We start from the raw sequence: 12409 nt of genomic DNA, 5'->3' as shown, positions 1-12409 counted from the left end.
TGAGGACTAAATGAGATTCCAACCTTGAATGTGCAATTATTGCCAAGAAGATACAAAGAATTTTTAATAAATTTTAAAAAGGTATTTGAATATAGACAACAATAGCATTTAGAATGTATCCCATTTCATTTTTATATTATTAAGATATCAGTTCACTTCTTACTTCTAGTTCTAACCATGTCTTCCTTTCTTGAATTCTTACAATGCCTACAGATACTGGAGACTGAGGGAGTTCTCAGGCCCTGAGACTTCAACTAACAAGTAGTGCCAGGTTCCTGACTTTGCTGTGAAAAAGAATTCAAGGACAAATCAGAGTGAAATACAGCAGATGAAGCTTTACTACAAAGCGGAAGTACACACCTGAAGGAAAGAGGAGTACGGGCACATTCAGAGAATCTAAGTAGCGCTGGGTGGATATGGGGCTGATTTTTATTGGTGGTTATAATTTGGGCGTGAAATATTCATATGGGGTTCTGCAGAATAGGCAGAGATTTCTAGGAACTCTGCATAATACTACATATGCCCTATAATGGCTACTATGCACAGGTGCAGTCTGATTTCAGGCTAACTGGGTCTTGGTGTGCATGTAGGTTAAGCAACAGCAGGATGCTTATTATCATTAGAAACCACAGAGCTATCAGAGGTTTGCTTAATCGCCACAATCTGTCAGGTATCAGACTAGGTTCCCCGTTTTTTTGTTCCTCCTGCAAATACCTAGTACTTCCCTATTCCACCTGCCCCACTACCACAATGCTGGGTACTCAAAAGACATTCAAAATCACTACCAATTAAAATATCCATTCCAGACTGATGGCCAAACACGGGGCCTGTAGTTGTGCCTGTGCCTCAGTAAGTCTAATTGTGGCATTGAGTATTAACAAAAACTTGAAAATATTAAGTCCCATTCTCCAAAGTGCATTTTATCCATAATAAAAAAGCATAATCTAATCTCCATATGCTTCTTCTGTCTTTCCCAATTTGTTCAGGATTCAGGAAAGGAAAGAGTGCTATTTATTGGTCCCCGTAAGCCCCAAGAAGTAGGTAAATTTTATAAGACTCTGAATGTCTTAAATGTCTATCCTATCTTCATATTTTAATTAAGTTTAAAATTCTAGGTTAGAAATCATTCACTCAAAATGCTACAGGTATTGTTTCAATGATTTCTAGTTTCTAGTATTACTAGGGAAAATCATGCCATTCTTATTTTCCATTTCTTTTTTTAATGTTTATTTACGAGACAGGAGAAAGACAGTGAGAGAGTGAAGAGGGCACACAAAGAGAGAATCCCAAGCAAGCTCCATGTTATCAGTACAGAGCCTGATGTAGGGCTAAAACCCATGAACTGTGAGATCATGACTGAGCCAAAACCAAAGTCAGATGACCGTATTTTCCATCTTTTTTACTGAACTGTTTCTTTTCTGTATGGAAACTTAGGATATTCTCTTTGTCTTGGTGTTCTGTAATTTTTTTTTTTTCAATTTAGGTTTGAGTTAGTTAACATATAGTGTAGTTAGTATTGGTTTCAAGTGCTCTGTAATTTCTCTTTTTTTTTTAAATTTTTTTTAACGTTTTTATTTATTTTTGAGACAGAGAGAGACAGAGCATGAATGGGGGAGGAGCAGAGAGAGAGGGAGACACAGAATCGGAAGCAGGCTCCAGGCTCTGAGCCATCAGCCCAGAGCCCGACGCGGGGCTCAAACTCACGGACCGCAAGATTGTGACCTGAGCTGAAGTCAGACGCTTAACCGACTGAGCCACCCAGGCGCCCCATGTAATTTCTAATTGATAAACCGTGGAGCAGATATTTCTTCAAACATTTGTCTGGGTATTTAGTTGGCTGTTTTAATCTCTAACTCAAGTTCCCCAGTTTTGACAATTTTTTCTTATATTATGTCTTGTATCTTTTCCTCCCTTTCATTTTCTCCGTCCTTTTTCTCTAACTCCTATTAATTGGCCTTTATGTCTCCTACATTGATTCTACATTTATCTTACCTTTCTCTCCATTTTCTCTTTATTTTCTTTCCTCAGTGATTTCCTCACCTTTATCTTCCAAATCTTCCGCATTTAAGAGGAGAGGAGCATTTTCATTTCTAAAAATGCCTTAACTCTCTGCTTATTCCTTTTTACGACACTCTGTTCTTGTCTCATGATTATTATCTCTTATTTCTGAATGCTAATAGTTTTCTTAAATTTTTTTCTGCTCCCTGTAGTTTCCTGACTTTCTTATTTGTTTTCTTCTCTATCAAACATAATAGGAATCTCAGGAGAAAAAGAGAATTAAGGAGACAGAAGAATACTTGAAGAAATAGTCAAAAACTTCCCAAATCAGATGAAAGACACAATTATACACAACCAAAAAGCCCAATAACTCCAAGCAGAATAAACTAAAAAAATCCACACCAAGACCAACTACTACTCAATTTTGATAAACAATGAGAGAATTTTGAAAGCAGTAAGAGAGAAGCAACTTTTCATATACTAAGAATTCACAATAAGATTAAAAGATGATTTCCCATCAGAAACCATGAAAATCAGAAAAAAGATGACATATTTAAAGTTCTGAATGAAAAAAAATGTCAACCAAGCATTCTCTAGCCTTCTGGCAAAACTATACTCTACAAAAGGAGGAATTATGACATTCCAGATAAACCTTGTGGAAATCAGGAAGTATTTAAGCTCATGTGACTTACAGCCCCTAAGGAAGGGGAGAGCTGGAAGACTATTCTACTCTTACTATTCTTCTTACTGTTCTTATCATTTACTTTAAAGGATTAAGCACTCCACCCCTTGCTTACTGTTATTAAGCTCAAAAATCCCAAGAATGGTTTAGGAGCTTTTTTCCCAGAGCCGCCAAAAGCTAGACACTAGGCAAAATTCATGATATGCAGCCCACTGTGCACTCACTCACTTCCTTCTCTGAAGTTATCACCAGTAACTTATATTGTTAACAATATTGGGTTTTGTTTTGTTAAGTTTATTTATTTTGAGGGGTAGGGGGAGGGAGGGAGGGAGGGAGGGAGGGAGAGGGAGAGAGAGAGAGAGAGAGAGAGAGAGAGAGAGAGAGAGAAAGCCAAAGTGGGAGGAGTAGATAGAGAGGGAGAAAGAGAATCCAGAGCAGGCTCCATGATGTCCCCCAGAGCCCCAGGAGATCATAACCTGAGCTGAAATCAGGAGTTGGGAACTCAAACTGACTGAGCTACCCAGGCACCCCTATCCTTAACAGTACTGTTAAGATGCCAACACTACCCAAAGCAATCTAAAAACTAAATGCACTATCAAAATCCCAATGGTATTTTTTGCAGAAATAGAAAACCTCATCCTAAAATTCATATGGAATTTCAAAAAACTCTGACTAGCCAAATCAACCTAGAAAAAGAAGAAAAAAGAATTGGAAGACTCACACTTCCTGATTTCAAAACTTAATACAAGCTACAGTAATCAAACAGCATGATACTGGCATAAAAAAAAACAACAAAAAAAACAAAGATCAATAGAATAAAACAGAGAGCCCCAGAATAAACCCTCACATATGTGGTCAACTGATTTGACACTGATGCTAATAGTATTCAGTGGGGAAAGGACAGTTTTTTCAAGAAATGGTGCTGCAAAAACCAGATATGTACATTCAAAGGAATGAATTTGGACCCTGACCTTATACCGGTTACAAGAATTTACTCAAAATAGATCAACTTAGGCACTAATTATAAAGCAAAAGACTGGAACAAAATTCAAATGGCCGATAATGCTAAATTGGTAAGGAAAACTATCACAAAATCATAAAATATATTACCATAGCAGCCATTAAACAGAGTAAGTTTCTACTCTGCTATGGAGCGATAGTGAAGACATACTGTTAAACAAAGAAAGTAATAACATAGGAGTATGCACTACAGTAAATCTATGCAAGAAAGAAGACAGTGGGGCACCTGGATGGCTCAGTCAGCAGAGCGTGTGACTCTTGATCTCAGGGTTGTAGGTTTGAGCCCCACGTTGGGTGTAGAGATTACTTAAAAATAAAAACTTGAAAGAAAGAGAAAGAAAGAAAGAAAGAAAGAAAGAAAGAAAGAAAGAAAGAAAGAAAGAAAGAGGAAAAGAAAAGAAAAGAAAAGAAAAGAAAAGAAAAGAAAAGAAAAGAAAATATATATACTTAAAATTTCACATACTATATAAAAATTGTAAGTCTTCAGGACTTTGGGTCTGGCAACAGCTTCTTAAGTATGACATTAGAAGCAGACAAGGGCACCTGTCTGGCTCAGTAGGTGGCATATGTGACTCTTGATCTCAGGGGTCATGAGTTCAAGCCCCGACAAAAATAAATAAATATATAAACTTTAAATATAAATAAATAAACTTAAAAAAAACATACAACAAAGAAATAAATACTGGATCATCAAAATTTAAATTTTTTCTTTGACATCTGTCTTGGCAATGATTTTTCGGATTTGACACCAAAACCAAAGACAACTGGGGGCACCTGGGTAGCGGTCAGTTGGGTGTCTGGCTTTGGCTCAGGTTACAATCTCACAGTTCGTGGGTTCCAGCCTGGAGCCTGCTTCGGATTCTGTGTCTCCCTCTCTCTCTCTGCCCCTCCCCTGCTCACACTCTGTGTCTCTCTCAAAAATAAACATTAAAATATATTTTTTTCAAAACCAAAGAAACCAAAGCAAAAATAAACAAGGAAGACTATCAAATTAAAAAGCTTCTACAGAGCAAAGGAAACCATCAGCAAAATAAAAGGGCAACCTGCCCTGCAAGAGACACTAAGGTCATGGTCTCACGGTTTATCAGTTCGAGCCCCGCATCAGACTCTGTGCTGACAGCTCAGAGCCTGGAGCCTGCTTCAGATTCTGTCTCCTTCTCTCTCTCTGTCCCTCCCCCACTTGCACGCGCACACATGCGTGGGCTCTCTCTCTCTCAAAAATAAATAAAGTTAAAAAAAATTTTTTTTAATTAAAAAGAGAAATACCATATGATCCAGCAATTCCACTTCTGGGCATTTACTGAAAGGAAACAAAAACACTAACTCAAAAAGATATCTGCACCCCCATATTCTTTGCGGTGTTTATCTACAATAGCCAAGACATGGAAGCAACCTGTGTCTACTCACAGATGAACTGATAAAGAAAATGTGGTATACAATGCAATATTATTCAGCCCTGAAAAAGTAGACAACCTTGCTATTTATAACAACTTGGATAGACCCTGAAGGCATTATGCTAAGCGAAGTAAGTCAGACAAATACCGTTATGATCTCACTTACATGTAAAATCTAAAACAAACAAAAATGAACTCACAGCTATAGAGAACAGCTTGATAGATGCCATAGGCTGGGGCTGGGGCTGGGGCTGGGGCAGGGGAAGGAGATGGGCAAAATAGGTCAAAGCGGTGGGGTGCCTGGGTGGCTCAGTCAGTTAAGCGACTGACTCCATTTCAGCTCAGGTCATGATCTATCTCATGGTTCATGAGTTCGAGCCCCATATCAGACTCCACAATGTCACAGTGTGAGTCTGCTTTGGTTTCTCTCTCTCTGCCCTTCATGTGCACTCTCTCTCTCAAAATAAATAAACTTAAAAAATGTTTTTTAAAATAGGTCAAAGTGGTCAAAACATGAACTTACATTTATTAAAGAAAATAAATTCTGGGGATGTAACATATAGCATGCTGACTATAATTAATAATACTGTCTTGTATATTTGAAAGTTGCTAATAGAGGGGCGCCTGGGTGGCTCAGTCGGTTAAGCGTCCGACTTCAGCTCAGGTCACGATCTCGCGGTCCGTGAGTTCGAGCCCTGCGTCAGGCTCTGGGCTGACGGCCCAGAGCCTGAAGCCTGTTTCCGATTCTGTGTCTCCCTCTCTCTCTGCCCCTCCCCCGTTCATGCTCTGTCTCTCTCTGTCTCAAAAATAAATAAACATTAAAAAAATTAAAAAAAAAAAAAGTTGCTAATAGAGTAAATCTTAAAGGTACTCATCACAAAAAAAAATAATTTATTAACTATGTGATGACGGATGTTAATAACTAGACTTACTGTGGAGATCATTTCACAATATATACAAATATCAGAGCATTATGTTGTACACCTGAAACTAATATAATGTTGTATATATGTATATATATACATACATATACACATATGTAATGTGTATGTTAATTATATCTCAACCAAAAAAAATTAAAACATCTGTTCAGCAAGGACACAACCAAAAAAGTGAAAAAATTACCAACAGAATGGGAGGAAATATATGCAAATCACATATTTAAATAAGGGTCTAGTATCCAGAATATATAAAAAACTCCTTACAACTTACCAACAAAAAAGACAACCCACTTAACAAATCGGCAAAAGACTTGAATAGACATTGCTCCAAAGATAAATGGTCAAGAAGTGCATGAAAAAATGCTGAACATCATTAGTCATTAGGGAACTGTAAATCAAAACTATAATAAAACACCACTTCATTCTTACTAGGATTATCAAAAAAGCAGAAAATAACAAATGTTGGTGAGGATATGGAAAGATTGGAATCCTCACGCAACTGCTGGTGAGAATAAAATGATGCAGCCAATGCAGAAAACAGTTTGGCAGTTCCTTAAAAAAAATACAGAGAATTACCATATGATCCAGCAATTCTACTCATAGGCATATATTCCAAAGAGCTGAAACCTCGGACTCGAACAGTTATTTGTATGCCCATGTTCACTACAACATCATTCACAATAGCCAAAATGTAGAAGCAACCCAAGTGACTAACAGATGAATGGATAAGCAAATTGTGGTATATACAAAACAATGGAATTTTAGTCAGCCATTGAAAGAAATTCTGACACACGCTACAACATGGCTGAACCTTGACAACACTGTACTAAATGAAATGTCAGTCACAAAAGGACAAATTTGGGAGCACCTGGGTGGTTCAGTTAAGCATCCGACTCAGGTCATGAACAGGTCATGATCTCAGTTCATAGGAATCAGAGACCTGTGTTGGGCTCTGCGATGACAGCAAACAGCCTACTTGGGATTCTCTCCCTCTCCTTCTGCACCCCCCCACCCCCGCCCTCTGTCTTTCTCTGTCAAAATAAATAAATAAACTTTAAAAAATAAAAGGACAGGGGTGCCTGGGTGATTCAGTTGGTTGGGCATTATGATCTCGCAGTCCGTGAGTTCAAGTCCCAAGTCAGGCTCTGTGCTAACAGCTCAGAGCCTGGAGCCTGCTTCAGATTCTGTGTCTCCCTCTCTCTGCCCCACCCCACTCATACTCTGTCTCCTTCCCTCTCTCTCTCAAAAATAAATACACATGGGGCGCCTGGGTGGCGCAGTCAGTTAAGCGTCCGACTTCAGCCAGGTCACGATCTCGCGGTCCGTGAGTTCGAGCCCCGCGTCAGGCTCTGGGCTGATGGTTCGGAGCCTGGAGCCTGTTTCCGATTCTGTGTCTCCCTCTCTCTCTGCCCCTCCCCCGTTCATGCTCTGTCTCTCTCTGTCCCAAAAATAAATAAAAAACGTTGAAAAAAAAATTAAAAAAAAATAAAAATAAAAATAAATAAATAAATACACATAAAAAAAGGACAAATATTGTATAACTCCAATTATAAGATATTTAAAATAAGTATATTCATAAAGACAGAAAATAGAACAGAAGTTATCAGGGAATGGAGGAAGAGGGGAATGAGAAGTAACTACTTAATGGGTTTCTGTTTGGGATGATTAAAAAAAGTTCTGGAAATAGTCGTGATGATGATATAACATTACGAATGTATTGATGCTACTAAGTTGTACATTTAACTGGTAAGTTCTATGTTATTTATATTTTTCAATAAAAAACTGAAAACTCAAGGGGCGCCTGGGTGGCTCAGTCAGTTACACGTCCAACTTCGGCTCAGGCCATGATCTCACAGTTTGTGGGTTTGAGCCCCGTTTCGGGCTCTGTGCTGACAGCTCAGAGCCTGGAACCTGCTTTGGATTATGTGTCTCCCCCTCTCTCTGCTCCTCCCCCACTCATGCTGTCTCTCTCTGTCACTCAAAGATAAAAATAAAACATTAAAAAAAAAATTTAACTTAAAACTCAAAAAATTATAATCAAAATAATGTGCATGCACTGACCTTATGTAAGATATCATAGACCTCAAATCTTAATCACTCTCAAATAGCTAAAGGTTTTTTAAAAAATACTTTTTATATGGGTAAAATCAACTGACAGAATTTTTACCATCAAAGGCAAGTGCAACTGTGCCCCCTTCTCTCAAAGCCAGTTTTGTGAATAAACAGGATTTCCAAACTAAATTACCTATATACTCACCCAAAGTCCAATTACATAAAGCTTTCTGGACTGATTAGTCAATCTTTTTTCCTTCTTTGTTCATCTGGTAAGTCTTTTTGGACATTTTATTATATACTAGAATCTTTACCAGCAATAAACAAAATAAATTTAAGTTACGCTTCTTTTCACAAGCAATTTGTTGGCTTCACATTGCCAACTGTTTTAGGGGTTTTTTCCTAATGAGATATGGAGATTATGTGGATCCCCAAATTACCCAAGACACAATTTCCTTTTCTTCCTTATAAATAATCAAGAATTAGCACTACAGATGAAAAGTTCTGTGCAAGATTTGCCAGAGAGCTCTTGATTCTTCTATTATCAAGCAGCTCCTGAGTATTTATAATGATATACCTAACACCTTTTGAGTGGGTTTACTTGTTTACTGGGGATACCTATTATATCCCGTAGATCCAAATATCATGATGTGTAACTGTGCTGGTCCTACAAAGCTTTTGAAATTTGACAAACTATAATTCAAAATAAGCCAGGTTACACTGCAGTAACAACCTCTTTAACTCAGTGCTGATCACAACATAAATCGATTTATTAACTCATGTAAAATCCTCTGTAAGTTCAGGTGCTCTCCAAGGCAGCTGTCCTTCATGCATCAGCTCAACATTCCAAGCTGCTTAATCTTATGCTACCTCTCACTTTTAGTAAAACAGGGAGAGAAAGACTAGCACTGGTTACTTTTGCTCACATTTAATTTACTTTAACAGGTCACTGGGCTCCACCTAACTTCAAGGCACACAGCCCTCAGAATGCCTCAAAATAAAAAGTAGTAACAATTCTTATCACATTGGTACAAGGTGAAATATGGCAACCTCTTTGTCTCAATGCATGTTACTGTTTCCCTCCAATCCTTTTATTCAGGACTAATTTCATAAACATGTGATGTGTACCATTACATAGGGCTCCCATCTCAGAAAAGAAAGACTCTGTGCTTGTTTTAAAACTGCTGTCACTGCGGGGCCTGGGTGGCTCAGTCAGTTAAGCATCAGACTACTGCTAAGGTCATGATCTCATGGTTCGTGAGTTCAAGCCCTGCATCAGGCTCTCCGCTGTCAGCACAGAGTCCACTTTGGATCCTCTGTCTCTGTCTCTCTCAAACATAAACATTAAAAAAAAAAAAAAAAAAAAAAAGCTTCTGTCACCATCTTGAAATTCTTAATAATTTTATCTTTGAATTTGTGTTTTGTAGTCTAATGGGACAATGGAACATGCATAGGAGCAGTGGAGATACATGCAAAATGCATGTCTGACATTCCTTTCTACTTCATTCTCATACAGCTTTGGTGATACACCATGAGCACAGAATTTCAGTGGATCCACAATATATGTGGGAGTTCAGCAAGACTTAAAGTGAGTGAGTATAAGGTAAGCATGTTGTCTACAACTAAGTAAGCAGTGGTACTAACAGCCGAAGAACCTTCATTTTCTATTTGAACCATAATTTGCTTCAAACACAGAACAAAGACAATGGTATTCTAAGAAACACGAATGACAAAAATGAAAAACAAAAACCTTTTATATCTTTTCTTACTCATGTTACTTCCCTGTATTAACCAACTAATTATGCTAAAAGTGATGACACAGAAAGAAAGGGAAAGATAGAACAAGTCACAGTTTCTTCTTGTTTCAGTCCTGCCATGGTCAAAGGTAGAGCATATTGGGCCACATGGCTGGCTCAGATGGAAGAGCATGGGACTCTTCATCTCAGGCTTGTGAGTTCAAGCCCCACCACACTGACTGTAGAAATTATATATATTATATAATTATAATGTATATATTATATGTTATATTATATATAATATATATATTTTTTAAGTACAGAGTGTTGATGGAATGTGCAAGTATAATAAGTAAAATAAAAATAGTTGAGGGGTAGGGGTGCTGGGTGGCTCAGTTGGTTAAGTGTCTGACTTCAGCTCACATCGCAATCTCATGGTTCATGGGCTTGAGCCCCATGTGGGCTCTACACTGACAGAGCAGAGCCTGCTTGGGATTCTCATTCTCATATTCTCTCTCTCTCTCTCTCTCTCTCTCTCTCTCTCTCTGCCCTTCCCCTGCTTGCTCTAATTAAGTAAATAAATAACTTTATATTTTAAAAAATTAGTTGAGGGGCACCTGGGTGGCTTAGTCCGTTAAGTGTCCAATTCTTGATTTCAGCTCAGGTCATGATCTCATGATTCATCCCACTTTGGGATCCATGCTGACAGCGTGGAGCCTGCTTGCGATTATCTGTCTCCCCTTCTCTCTGCCCCTTCCCCATGCTCCCTCTCTCAAAAATAAATAAACATTAAAAAAAAATAGCTGAGTTAAGTTTTGTGCAGTGTTTTCCCTGTTCTGGTAAAAATGAAATATGAATTCACAAACTATGAAATACCAGCAATTCCACATAAGAGTTAAATAGCCTTATATTTGCACTTAGAGATGATGCTACACAAAATAAAGATGAATAGTAAAACTTATGCTTAATAACTTAAATTTTTAAATTGTTCTATATTTAGAATAACATTTACAAGTAAATCAAAAATAAATAAGTAAATGGGACTCCTGGATGGCTCAGTTGGTTAGACGTTCAACTTTGGCTCTGATCTCGGGATTCTTAAGTTCAAGCCCGGCAGGGCTCTATCCTGACAGCTCAGAGCCTGGAACCTGCTTCTGATTCTGTGTCTCCCTCTTTCTATGCCTCTCTCCCACTCTCTCTCTCTTAAAAATAAACATTAAAACTTTTTTTAAATAAATTAAATACCTAAAAATTAAAGTAAATTAAAATCACCATAACAAATTGAGAAAAAGATCGCAGAGGAAAAGAAAAAGCTTTATATTTTAGTAACTTGTTTAAGATTTTATTTTTAAGTAACCTCTACACCCAACATGCGGCTCAAACTTACAACCCTGAGATCAAGAGTGGCATGCTAAATCAGCTGAGCTAGTAGCCAGGAGCCCCTATATTTTAGTAACTTTATTAGCAACTTTTTTCCTACTTTTTCAGCAAGGGTTTTGCATTTTCATTTTGCATTTCGCCCTGCAAATTGCGTAGCTGGGCCTGCATTTGTTCAGGTAAATAAATATAAATCTAGAATTCGTTTTAACAAAGATCATTTGTCAACATTCACATATAAGGTGCTGGGTTAAAAGCTGAAGATACAATGATAAATAATGGGCTCATGCCTGAAAGGGGAGACAGTCATATAAACAAGTAATGACAATATATTATGTGACAACGTTATGGAAAGCCTGTGGAAAGAGCCTTAGAAAAGCGTTCATCATGGAGATAACAGTTGGGCTGAGAAAGAACTTCCCACTTAGGAGAGAAAGTGAGAAGGGATAGTCCTAATAATAAGACCTGTATATACTAAACAAAATGTATTTATAAAATTTTGGCAAGTTTTTTGGGACCATAAAATAACACGCATAATGATGAATACAGGAGACGAACTGAGAATGTAAATTGGTGCACACATTTGCATACCAAGTCAGGTTTACACTTTAAGCAAAAAGAAGGCATAGATTTATAAGCAGAAGAGTGGCACAACTTCTGTTTTAGACTAACTTCAGAATAGGAAGACAGAGTGGAGAGAAAAATGAGATAAATCAGTAAAGTAAGTAATAGTAATTATCAGTAATAGTAAAAAGCATTCGCTTATTTAGGGCCTTATCATAAGCAATTTTAGTGGGGTTAGGAAGGGGAAAAGGCTGTGTTAAAGCAGCTTCTTTCTAGAAGAACCTTTCACACTCTTTAATATGCTAATAAGCACTGCAAATCTCTAACAGAGAGATAATTTGCAACATTTCCCAGATTTATTGGACTAAAGAAACCTCTTTTGCCAGGACCACCACTGAAGAACTGTGAGGGACACAATTTTAACATTTTTCTATTAAAGAGAAGACAGCACTTAGTGAGGAAAGCAGAGGGCAGTAGAGGGCTTAAGATGGGGTAAAACAATAGGAAATGTGAGAAACAGAAAGAAATCTAACTAAAGTCCTGTCAAGCTGTATTAAGGGCCTAACTAAATATATAAAATACCAATCTATTAATTTATACAATTAGAAAATATTTTAATTCACACTGGGTAGGGGGCTGACAGAA

The 12409-nt window shown here is 37.6% G+C and overlaps 1 protein-coding gene across 13 annotated transcripts in view; it reads right to left on the bottom strand.

Moving 5' to 3' along the window:
* TUT4 (terminal uridylyl transferase 4) overlaps window positions 1–12409 on the bottom strand; it is a 136473-nt gene that overhangs the window by 111934 nt on the left and 12130 nt on the right. Inside the window, exon 1 of one of the 13 annotated variants that reach the window (XM_019449273.2) lies at window positions 4967–4985. The exons of the other annotated variants lie outside the window; for them this stretch is intronic. The gene's annotated coding sequence lies outside the window, so the exon portion shown is untranslated. Of the gene's footprint in view, window positions 1–4966; window positions 4986–12409 lie in introns of those variants that run through there. 13 annotated transcript variants of the gene reach the window in all.

This window comes from Panthera pardus, unplaced genomic scaffold, assembly GCF_024362965.1.
Source record: "Panthera pardus isolate Hobbes unplaced genomic scaffold, ASM2436296v1 HiC_scaffold_11, whole genome shotgun sequence".
Taxonomy (NCBI): domain Eukaryota; kingdom Metazoa; phylum Chordata; class Mammalia; order Carnivora; family Felidae; genus Panthera; species Panthera pardus.
Note: the sequence above shows the minus strand (reverse complement) of the source record. Positions and strands in the feature narration are given on the sequence as shown.